The 13060-nt window shown below is 35.0% G+C and overlaps 1 long non-coding RNA gene across 1 annotated transcript in view; it reads left to right on the top strand.

Annotated features, from left to right (window-relative positions):
- LOC136038567 (uncharacterized) overlaps nucleotides 1–12826 on the top strand; it is a 40516-nt gene extending 27690 nt beyond the window's left edge. The window contains exon 3 of the long non-coding RNA XR_010620249.1: nucleotides 9693–12826. This is a non-coding gene — a long non-coding RNA (uncharacterized LOC136038567). The remainder of the gene's footprint in view (nucleotides 1–9692) is intronic.
- Nucleotides 12827–13060: the final 234 nt, after the last annotated feature.

The raw sequence follows: 13060 nt of genomic DNA, 5'->3' as shown, positions 1-13060 counted from the left end.
TGTAGGAAGCTCTTCACCCATTGACCAAGCACGACAATCTAAAAGGACCATAGAACGAGGAAGTATATATGTCTTCTTAGCCTACGTAATACAACCACGTGCCAAATTTTCTGAACTTAATAATGCAAAGTCTTTTTCATATGGGAAAGAAATTGAAGGATCATTAAGAAGAATCGTATGAGTGGCCAAGTCAAGATAGCAAATAATGACGCAAAAAATCGTACCCTAACATGACGTCAAAAGTTAATCCACAGATTACAAGTGCTAGCCATTAAAATGGGTGAAAACTTAGTATAGTGATGAGTACTTCCGTTTCTCTTGCTACATTCATGAGAAAAGCAAGAAATGTTTCAGCTTCTCTTCCCCAGTTACAGATCAACAAATTATCTTCCAGAAACTTTCACAAGGAGCGTCTCCATCTCCAGAAACTTTTCAGGAATTTATGACTATTCTGTTCAAGGGAATGCAATCTTTTGTACGTTTTTAGATCGATGATGTGATAATCTTCAGCTAATCCAAAGATGAGCATCTCACTCACCTGGAAAAGGTATTTCAGAGATTAACGGAAGGGAGCATACGAATTAAAAGCCCAAAATGTCAGTTTTACACGATGAAAGTTTCTTTATTGGGTTTTGCCATCACACCTGAAGGAGTGAAACTAGAGGACACTAAAATCAGAGAACTTGAACAGTTGAAGCCACCTCGCAACATCAAAAAATTTCGCAGTTTTCTTGGACCCACTGGACTTTACCGAAGATTATTCCTGAACTATGCTAGATTGACGTCCTGTTTTACTTCTGGAGATCTGGAAATGAAAAAAAACTTACGTTAAATCTTGTATATACATACGAAAGGCTGTTCCTCGTGCTAAAAGAAATTTTTTAATCCAAAGAAAAATTGGGGATCCATTAGGAAATTAGATAATTCTCTTTATAATAATTTGATAATATTATAATATTAGAGATAAGGACGTTATCTATATCCGTCGGTCAGAAATTGTGAATCAGAAGTTCCCGAGTATTGTCCTAACATTCGCTTTTAATGGGAGTCCTCTTCGATCTGGTTTTGCGATATTTTAGAGAATTGAGTTCAACCGTTGGGGTAAAGGTTACCGGTCGACAGTCAAAGTTCGAAGAAAATAAAATTGGTAAATGAGAGCAGATAAATAAGATGTCTTAATTAAGCCTGTCTTAATGTTATATGGCAATAAATAAATAAGAGAAAGGGACTTCTCACAATAGCTTTATATATCTGTTTGCATGCTTTTTTTGCTTTAGCTGTTATGATTCATGCATCATCGTATATAACTTCTTAAGACGTGATGAATATCAAAAAACATCTTTTCCAGTTTCTAGCCAGAGATTGCTATTCAAATTTTTGTTTGTAATTCAGTGTGATTCTCACTGTCGTTTGTTCCGTTCCTTTTTTTATTTGTTGGGATTGTCAATTTTGTTCATTTTCGAATAATTTTTTTAGTTTCATTTTCAACAAGCAACCCCTTAAACATTATTTCTAAGCCCTTTGAGTTAGCTTTTTGTTTACGTCTTCTTAAATTTGATGGTATGGGTTGTTGGAAAACAAATTTCTTGTTATTCAAATAATTTATCTCTCCAACCGTCGAAAGTTGAATCATAGTATTTTATTTTTTATCGGCTTGGGCAAATGGATCTTAAAATACAAGTAGCGCAGTTTTAAAATTATAACTTCGTGAATCAGTTACTTAGTGTTTCGGTTACTGTTGGCTTGCTTTCTACGTCTTTTGCGGCTGGATAGGTTGTACCACCTTCTGATTCAGATTTTTTTTTACCGCAGCACCACCGGGCCCTAGCAAGAAAAATGTGAAAAGGTTTTTTAGATTTATTCTCATTCTGGCTTGTTTTCTAATGGCCACCTACTCTTGATGACGTGTTATGGCCTTTTTCAGGTCGCTTTTTCACCATTAATTTGGATATCCGAGTCTTAAAAAAAAGGCCTGGCCCCGATATTTGGTATGTGACAGGCTTGTCACATACCAAATATCGGCAGTATCTTGACGGACCTAAATAACCATTCCTATCATGGCAATTACCAGGTATCATCCGTTTTACAGATCATCTTCCACTGCGATTCCCAACAAAGATAAAAATATCTCCGTCAAAAAAAAGATTGCTCTCCTTCCCCATACCTAGACTACCATTTGGCTCCTGTAATTAGCAAACAAACAACTACTTGCTTTAGTAACCGTTTTGCTTTTCCCCACATTCCTGGTTACGTACGCTTAAAGCCTGAATCTAGGCAAATTAACTAAATTAGAGGCCCTCCCTCAATTGCAAGAAAATGATGTAATTGCTGTAACAGAGGTCCAGGCAAAGACCCCAGACCTCTCAACAGTTAATAACTACTCTCAATTTATAAAACGTCGTCCTCATGACCTCACCCTAGGTAAAAGGGGAGGCAGGCTATTATTATTTGTAGGTAACTATCTCTTCCCTAAATTAATTCATATTCCCAACTTTTCATATTATAAAGAAATGATGAATACTTCAGTTTTTCCTGCGACATCAAGAAAATCTCCAAAAAGGGATTCTACTTTTCAACCAGTGAATATTAGATTATGTGCTGTAAGAATTTTTCAGAGTAAATCATACTCAATTAATAATCGAATACAACTCATGTCAACAAAACAAAGTAGGCCTAGGTTATTGACCTTAAATTTGTGTAAAACCGGAAAAGCTGAATTTTTTGAGCTTTCGCTCTAGATCTCTAGCTATATAATTGACAAAACAAACATCAAACATATTGAAGGGGAAAATACCAGATCCCCCGCTAGTCCTGGAGCCTGGCGTTAAAGTTTAAAAACCCATCTAAAGGGGAATATTGATCTTCATCGTAATTGATTATATTTTCAAAACTGTTGAAAGGTGGACTCGGATCGTCATACTCTTCCGCAATGAAACCAACTTCCCGGTGATTTTCCTGAGAACAGACCACTCCTACGCTCTGGTGCAGACATCTCACGATAACTATTTTGACTCATCATCTGTCCACGACCTCACCAATCTGCTGTTGAGATCTATTGGAATTCCAATCTCTCTTACCTTCAAATCTACCATCATAATTATCCTGCGAAAGGGAATAGAAAGCTGAATCGGAACGACCACCAAAAAACTGCCATCCTCGGTATGAGTTAAAAGCCCCGCGGTAATTACCATTCCTATTCGGATCACTCCTAACAAAATTTTATTTTCCTCATAACTAAGCCCTGAATTAAATCGACATCTAAATTTTGGAGTAGAACTACCTCTTTGATCAAAATGACCTCTAGGGCTAGAATAATTATAACTATCTCTGAGACTTCTTTCATAGTACCTCACAGAACCATGTGAAAGTGATCCCCGTGGCCCTTGATAATTTCTAGACTAAAAAAAGGTATTCTCCGGGATATTTTTTTCCTTTCCTGGGAGGAAAAAAGGTGGACCCATCCGGTAAGAATTGGATTGATTTGAAAACTTATTATCACGGGAAGCACTTCCTGCTTGCCGGTTGGGAGTTCTGTTTCTACTAATATTTGTTTCTGCGACCCCTGCCGTAAAATATTCAAATTGGTCCATTTGGCTGTTAGATCCAAGACTAGATTTTACTGATTCGATAGTTTGGGCGATTTCAAATGCTTTGTGTAGATTTTCTTAATTGTTTTGTATTGACCTAACCACTTCTTGGTGCTCGATTTGCAGCTCCGTCTCCAATGCTTGCAGAACAATTGAGTTTACTAAGGCTTACAATAATCTATGTTTCCCACTTTTAATCTCATATAGAATTGAAAGACAATTTCCCTGGGTTTTGCTTCATTTATAATATTGCCTGCAGACATTGCCGAGGGGTATTTCTAGTGCCTATATTTCATAACAGTTTTTCGCATAGGTCCTCGAGAGTTAAAGTATTTCCTGACTTAATTATTTCGTCTACATATCGCTGGAAAATTCCTCTGCAGGTGTTTGACATCAAGACTGAAGTATATTCATCGTCCCATTTTAGAGTAGCCTTCATGCTTTTAAGTTGTCTTATCCATGCTTTTGCTTAAGATGGTTTTGCTTAGGTTTGAATGTGCAAAAAAGGGTCAACTACCATCTGATGGGTTATTTGACAAGAGACTTGTTGATATGCTATTTGAGAATTATCTGGGATATTTGCAGGGTTATTTTTACTTGAATTTTCGGTAGACATTGTAAATCTTTATAATAAGAAATAAAATTTATTAGGAGACAGATATGCTGTATTAATTTTAGTATGAGTCAATAAAAATCTATTGATGTTACAGACAGTAAAGATAATGTAAAAAAGAAATATGATGAGCTATGGATAATTTGATAAGGCTAAACTCATAAATTGATGAGAAAAAAACTTATCGTATCTGATGAAACTAGTAAGTTAGTCTATAGACAAGAAAATGTTAGCTTATAGATAGAAATATGGGACTCTCCTCTGCACAAAACGAGCCGACTCGGGCGAAGAAAATAAGTTTGCTGGGGGAAAAATTAAACAAAAAAAATTATGGAAAACAGCTGTAATGCCACCATACTGCAGAAAAGAATACCGCTAACAACCACTTTATAAGGGGTCACCCTTATGGGGTGGGTATGCGACTACTAGTTCTTTGAATATGGCAGCATGCCACCAGTAGTCGCTATGTTTATAGGTTCACTTCCCTATCTACTAAGGCAACAGTTTATCTGTTTCCTAAGAGCTATTAAAACTCACGATCTCTCCAGACAAGGAATTTTACTTTAAGAAGAGTGTGTAAACAAAATATATAAAAGGAATATGAAGCTAAAAGAATTTGAATTGGAGAGTTCTTCCTGGCTGATGCACTGTCGTTACTTGGGCGAAGAAGTATAAATCTGGAAATGAAAAAAAAAAAAAACAACGTTAAATCTTGTATATACACACAAAAGGCTGTCCCTTATAATTATCAAAAACACAACTACTTGCTTTTGTAACCGTTTCGCTTTTCCAAAGTTCCTTGTTACTAACGCTTACAGCCTAAATCTAGACAAATTGACTGAATTATAGGCCCTTCCTCAATTGCAAAAAAGTTATGTAATGTTGTGAAACAACCCAGACCTTTTAAAAGTTAGTAACTATTTTCGAATCATAAAAGCTCGTCCTCATTACCTCACCCTAGGTATAAAGGGAGGCGGTCTATTATTATTTGTAGGTAACTATCTCTTCCCTATATGAATTCATACTCCCAACCTTTCATATTATAATGAAATCCTTTGGGTAAGTTTGAGACCAAAAGTTTTGGTTTGCCCTTTTTATTTTATTTTTTTTTGCTGTATTTATTATTCTCTAAATCACAACGCTGTACAAAGACATCAGTTCTTCCAGCAACTGCATAGTAGTGCCGACTATGTCCTCTGCTAATTCCCAAACACCAGTATTTTCCTAGTACATTATGCTAATGACCTAAATTTAAATTCCTTTTGTAGTTTCCTGAATTTGAAAAAGATAGTAAAAATACCAACTGCAAAAGGAAATACTACTCTGGATCTGATTTGCACGAATACGCACACTTTCTACAGCTGACCTGTTCCTTTACCCCATTTAGAAAGAATCTACCAATTTATCTCATTAATGAACCCTCTTTCCAGCGTTAATTTTGCATTTCTGTTACCCAGTTTTCTTATCGTCCAATTTCCAATGAAGGCCTTTTTTGAGTTTGGATCTTGGATTACCAATGAAAACTGGCCAGCTCTTAAGGGAAAATGACAATACTGTTAAATTGCTTTACTTCCAAAATCTGATTAAAACCAAATATTTAGAATCCTTCCCTGATAAAAAAGTAAAATCTTGTTCTAATAACAAACCTTACATTACTAGTCAGCTAAAAAGGCTAATTAGGCTTAAAATTAATCTTTTTCAGAATGGTAAAACATCTGAAGCCTACTCACGGCAAAAATATATATATTAAAAACTTAAATCTGCTTCTGAATATTACAAATGTAGAGTCAAGGGTTTGATTTCTACTAAGCCAAAAATATGATACGAATTTATAAAAAAAATTGTGAGAAAACCCTTAATAATATAGATTTCCATTTACAAGATGAGACCCTTGTTACAGCCAATGATCTGAATAAATTTATTTCCTCCATAGCTCAAAGCTTTTCTACCCTCTTTGTTAATGCTGCTTATGAGGTTCTATACTCGCCAAATTTTCCTTTTATTTTACCCTCACAAAATTAAACACTTCAAAAAGTGCAGCACCTGCGCGCAATCACACTAATTAAAGTCTTTGCTGACATCTTTTCAGAACTTTTGTCCGTAGTTTTTCATAAAATTACCTCTACTGGTAAGTTCCCTGATTGTTGGAAATTAGTTTTTGTTGCTCCCGTAAAAAAGAAGCTCAGCAAACAAAATTATCTGGGAAGTCTTGGGGGCACTTCTAGTAAAAATCAATTGAATTTTGAGGATGTCCGGTCCATTACTCTTATTGCGGATTTTTCCAAGCTGTATGAAAGCTTTATAGCTGATTGGTTGAAAGTAAAAATAATTCCAAATTTTGACCAAAGGTAATTCAGAAATTCGCGCTATACTTCTACCACACACTATCTGGTTCACCTTTTGGACACTATTTGTAACAAACTTGAAAAAACCTAAACCAGACTCAATGGTATCGCAGTTGACTTACAAAAAGCTTTTGATTTAATTAATCATAATGTACTAGTAAAAAAAAACTAACCAATGAGTTTCATTTTCAAAGATTGTCTCCTAACAAGAGATTTGTTATCTATATATATAAACTTGTTAGATTCATAATTTTTTTAAAATTTGACATCAAGGTGAGATATCTATTTCTGAAGCAACATAGTATATTTTCCATTCCTTTTCTCATTGATTCCAGTGGGAATGAAATCACCAAATTTAATATCTGCCCATAGTTCAGCTCCAGCCTCAACATCGTCAATATTCAGACTCTTGTCTCTGCAACTATCAAAATCAACTGCACAATCTTCAGAGTTTTTTTCAAAATCCATTACAAAACAGCTTCCTCTGTGAAAATTTGTATTACTTTGCTAATACCTTGTTTACTTTCATCAGTTCTAACTCTTTTAGTTTTTTTTCTTTTATCCTCTCCATAAATTCTTATTTTGACAGATCTGTTAGAATTTCTGCTGTGGTTTTATTAAGAATTCATCTTGACTATTTTCTGAGGGATCCTTTCGGCAATAGGAAAAGATTATATATATATTCAGGAATGTAATATTCAGGGATGTAACTCCTGAATAGCTGTCCTTAGTACAACCAGTTAATGTAGCTGGCAGCTGATCTGGACTCAGGTCTCTTAGGAGCGGGTCACTTGCGCCTTGTGCATCTGAACTTAAAGCAGAGTTAGCTTCTGAAATGAAAGACGACAATTGCGGTGCTTCTGGTTCCATCAGAAAAGTTTGAATCGGCAGTGGAAAATATAAATAATTCTTAAATAGCTGCCATTTGCACAGCCAGTTAATTTAACAGGCAGCTGTTCTGGTATTAGGTCTCTCAGGGCTGGGTTGCTTGTGCCTGGTGCATTTGAACATCAAGCAGAGTTAGCTTCTGAGATGAATGGGGACAATAGCAGTGCCTTTGGTCGATTGGAAACGTTTGAACTTAGTTATTCGAGTTCTTGGAAAATTTATGTGATGAATTGATGAATTCAAGTGGAACAAAACCTACTGATTATAATTTTTGCAGTAAACGTTTGAAGTAAGATTAGCTAAGGATTTCAACAACACTGGCTATAGCTATGGCTTTGCACTTGTTTCTTCTCATAAAAGCCGCAGATTCCGATTGTATTACACCTTAATCGAGAATAATTCCTGAGCAATGCAGTGCCTGCAGCCTCTGAGTCATTTGAGGTGAAACGGTAAAAAGATGAACAACGTTTTCATTACCAAGCTCAAGCAGATGGCCAATATATCTGTGAATTTATTTTTCAAAATTGAAAGAAAGGGTATTGGCTTTGTTAGTTTTACTTGACTAACAAGGAAGTTGGGTTACCTATTATGCTAGATATGAAGGTATGATTTTTTTTTTTCTTATAGATTCATTGACTTTTAGGAATTTTTCCACCCTTTTTTCAAAATTTGAAGAATTAAACTGAGAATAAATTGAGTAACATTAAATTTAATGAATATTATATCTTTTGAATCAGCATAATGAACGAATTCTTTAATTACATCTATGTTAATCAAAACTCTGTTTTCAGAGTTTTTGTAAGTATTGAGCCAAGTCACCCCTTACTTAAAGTTAGTAGCCAGGAACTAATTGATAAAAAAAATAAGACAAACACCACTAGACCATTAAGGTCCATACCGGTGCTGCTGATCTCTATTTTGTAGTCCTTCAGTCAGAAAACACAGTGAGTGGCTGGATGATCACCAGATCACGCATAGATTGGTTGTCATCAACCAAAGGCCCTTTTCAATTCTGAACCCAATGTTCCCTTGTGGAGCTCAGGACACATGTTTCTTGGAAAATAATCATCAGAGGTGTAATCAACTGTATAATCAATTGCACTATCATATACAAAAAGTGTGATATTTTGCCCTTTTTCACCAGACCTTACCTTTCCGACTTCTATGTCTCCCTTTTCAGCAATGTCCGTGCCTGACTTATGAACAGTCGATATTCCTGTTTCATTGTAAAGAAATCATTGAAATAAGTGTAGCTCCCTGCTCAAGGTTAAAGATTTGTCTTCTGATGGAGATACTGGTATTGGTAATTTACTTTTAGGACTGCTAATCACTCAAACCTGAGATCTCCTAGGAAATTCCTTCGTGGAAACAGAATGGATCCTCCAGTTGAAAAAAACTCTTTCAACAGGAGCTTAAGATGGCAATGCACAGTTGTAGCTCTAAAAACTTGCCGCACATGAGGGTTATCCTTAAGAACGCAAAGGTCCCTCTGTTTGTCCCCTAGAATCTGCATAACCTCTATCTTCACTTTCTTAGCTGCAGAATTAGACTGTGATGAATCGGTCTCATATTCTGAGATTTCTTAGAAACCATCACCTGACAAGAGGCTGGACTTCTTGTCGTCAGGATCACTTGCTTTAATTTTTTAACCTCATCAACCAACATTGTTGCAGCTGCTTCTTTCCAGCTGACGGGGAATATTTTGTTCTTGAAGATGGGCGTGCTGCATTTTGCGAGGACTTAGTATTTGCAGCTTTGGACGGAGCCTCCAAAAAGTTATACCGCTGCTCAACAATATATAGTAGTGCGCTAACCAATGAAGCAGTTTACTTCACAGACTTTCTGAGCTTCATCAGTTTTTTCTGAAGGCTTTTTATCGTCGGGTAACTACTACCAAAGAAATATTTTTCTTCAGGTTGAAGCATGTCTAGGGCAATTACTAGTGGTTCCAATACAAGCATTTACTCCTTCATAAGCTCAATTTCGTAGTCTCGATACTTATATCTGAGTCAGTGCAATATCCTAAGCAGTAGAGGACTATAAATCCTTTGATTTCACAATGAAAGAGGAAAAACAAGTAATAGCTTTTGAATTTTAAAACAAAATTTTGAATTGACATTAAACCAATGAAACAGGAAAACGCATATTTCATTCTAAATAACCAAAGCTCAAAGATATTTCTTAATTTCCGAACTAATCAGTGTCCAAAATATCATAAATTTAACAAATTTTATTGAATCAGTAAATGTCTTTTTTAAGGACTTTCTAACATAGATGGAACTATAAGAAGGAACAAACAAGTTTGGAAGATGGCACGATTTTCATCACTCCTCAAGGAAAAAAATCATACTCACAGGACAGTAGATATCTTAAAAATAGATATAGAAGATAGTGAGCATGAAGCCATTCCTGATATGCTCCAGAGCGGTAGCTTGTAAAATGTTCGACAAATACTACTGGAGATACACAACTTCGCAAACCTTAGTCTTCAAAAATACTATTTTATTTTTTGGCAATTACATGATTATGGGTTCGTAAGTGTTGCTGTTGAAGAGTGGCCTCATGTTTCTTGTGTAAGAAGAAACAAAGAAGGAAGATATGAAAATTATTGTTTTGTGTTTACATTTATCAATATGAGATTTATCGGGTGATTTTTGTTTTTAGCTAAATGATGCTTGGAACTAATTAAGTGGGACAGTATTTATGGCATTTTAATAGTATTTCCATTTTCTTCTATTAGCATACAAATATTTAACATAAATACGCATTTATTTATGCTTAAATTTATATGTGTATCCTTTTTCTGATTGCTAGTTGACTTTGCTTTGGGTTTGATGCTTTGGAATTAACGATTATGTTTTGGGTTGAAATTAAATTTTTGTTTCAGTGACAATTATACCATCAGAAGGCCAATTGATAACTTTTCAGTTAATATGAAAGTGCATTTTAGAATTCCGAATTCCCGATATGGATTCATTCTACCGCTATTTACTGATTTATTTTTATAAATTCAAAACCACGTCTCAATATACTTTTGAGTTGTGAATTCAAAAAAGAGATGAAAAAGAATTCCTTTAATGTCAATATGTGGAAAAGGGCTTTCAAAATTGCAGATTCAAAATTGCAAATGCTCTCTCATGAAGGAAGCTTTAATACAGATTTAGAATTACCAACGAAATGAATTTAATCTTAATAGAATTACCGGTAATTATTCGGTAATAGAATTATCGAAGAATTTAATCTTTGCATTAACAACATGTATCCAGGTATCAAAAGGGCATATAAGCAACATAGGGCATACAAGGATATAATCAGCCATGCTCAGTCATAGCTAAAAATATGATTGATATTTTAAAAGAGCTAATTTGATTGAAAATTAGAAGTTCTAGTGCCCTCTTAAGAGTCAAAAGTGATTGAATATACGGCAACATGGCTAATAATTTTCCAGACACTTCCGATCAAAATTTTAAGACAGACATTTTGTTCATCATAGCTGAAAAGTCTAGCAACTATATTTCAAGGGTTATTGTGTGGGTCATCACCTCAAAGTAATTTAAATTGCCCATTATGCTTAAAAACTAAATGTTGTTTTAAAATCAAAGAGCACTGTTTCGTCTCATTTGAACTTTATAATTGGAATTGATCAAAAAAGGAAAATGGGATAAAATTTTTAAGGTTAATTCAAACAAGATACTGGATAATTCAATCTAAGTGGAAAAAACGATGTCTCCCGGAAGTTTAGTGGGCACTTCTAGCAAAGACCGTGCGTTCATTACTTGCGCGAAGGTATTTCATGCTAGCCAAGGGCAACCCAAGGGCTGAAAATCTCTCGGAAGTTTTGTGAGCACTTCTAGTAAAAATCAAGTCTTCATTGCTTGTGTGAAGAGATTTTAGGTTAACCGAGGGCCAACCGATATCTGAATACCTCCCGGAAGTTTTGGGGGCATTTCTAGTTAAAATCAAGTGAATTTTGTGGGTGTCTGCCCCATTACTCTCACTGCGGTTAGTTCGAAGCTTTATGAAAGCTTTTTAGCTGATTGGTTGAAAGTAAAAATAATTCTAAATGTTGACCAAAGGCAATTTGGAAATTTGCGCTCTACTTCTACCACACACTATCTGGTTCACCTCTTGGACACTATATGTAAAAAACTTAAAAAATCCAAAACCTGACTCAATGGTATCGCAGTTGACTTACAAAAAGCTTTTGATTTAATTAGTCATAAAGCATTAGTAAAAAAAAACTAACCAATGGCTTTCTAGTTGATCTTTAAATAATAACGATAATTTCGTTCTTGCTTTCAAATAGAACGCAAGTTGTCAAATACTTGAATGTATATTCTGATCCCCTCCCAATTTATGATGATGTTCCCCAGTTTTGGTCTTGATTTCCTGGATAGATGAAAATTCGTTGACGATTTAACTGTCTTAGAAAAATGTTTCAACAATCTTAAAAGTAACCTATTGGAAATCTTGAAATCAATATCAGATGAAGCTCTTGCTAGTGATATGAGAGTAAACACTTTAAAGTCAACAGTTATAACAATTATTTTCTTAAGAATTCCCCCTTTGTTCTCCTGTTCAATCCCTCTGAAATGTCTGTAAATACTTTAAAATTACTTTTTAAACGATTAAGTACGATTTTTTCAAACGTACAAATACTTCATTTTCTCTCCTGGAACTCCATAATAAATTTATGTTTCGTATATGACATTGTTTGAAGATTTTTCTCTCTTTTGAACGTCCTACCCTCGAATACGCTTGTCCTGTTTTGCATCCTAGCATGCCCACTTTATCGTCGGACAGAATAGAGGCATTTCAAAAAAGTGGCCTTAGTATGTAAGGCACTTAACTTCAATGAGGGTTAAGTGCCTTACATTTCCCTTCTTCGGAGAGCAGATCTAGTCACCTTAAGGAAAGGAGAGCACAAAATTCTCTCCGTATTGCTCGCAATGCCATTCAAAACCCTCGTACTACTTCACTTTTCCCAAAAAATATTAACCTCCCACCTGGACTCGCACCCCATGTTCTGTTTCAAGATAACTCTCCATTATTGCCCCAATAAGAGTTTCCACTGAAAGAAACAGAAGAGCGCTCATCCCTCACATAGTTGAACTTTTAAATCAATAACCCGCCTTATTAATCCACTTCTATCTTATAGGTTTAGTGTTTATTTTGTATTTGCAAACTTTGTAATTCTTGCTAGCTAACCTTGCGTCTACATTTGGTTTTCCTGTTTGAATTTTACGAGTTTATATTGTTTAAATTTTTCAATTGATTGCAATTTTATGATTTTATAACACAGAGCATTTTTTTTTGTACTGAAAATAAAGTGCCAAGTCGGCCCTTTTGGGCTTGTGATAGCCTCTTTGTTGAAATAAATCTTATCTTTCTCTCTCTCTTGTATATATTGATTCTCTTCGTAAGCAGGAACCTCCTCAAATGTCTTGTAATTGCATATTTCTTTGTTCTTCACTTTTGTTTTTGACTTGATTTTATTCTTGCTGCTGCTTATCTTCAAATCAGATAGTTATAGTTTCTTTACTTTTGATTTTGATTTACGCAAGTATTCTAACTGTACCTTACCATAGATTATCTTCTTAATGAACATTTTTTCGATTCGTTGATCT

Source organism: Artemia franciscana, chromosome 18 (genome assembly GCF_032884065.1).
Source record: "Artemia franciscana chromosome 18, ASM3288406v1, whole genome shotgun sequence".
Lineage (NCBI taxonomy): Eukaryota > Metazoa > Arthropoda > Branchiopoda > Anostraca > Artemiidae > Artemia > Artemia franciscana.
The sequence above is the reverse complement of the archived record's forward strand: the minus strand, read 5'-3'. Positions and strand labels throughout refer to the sequence as shown.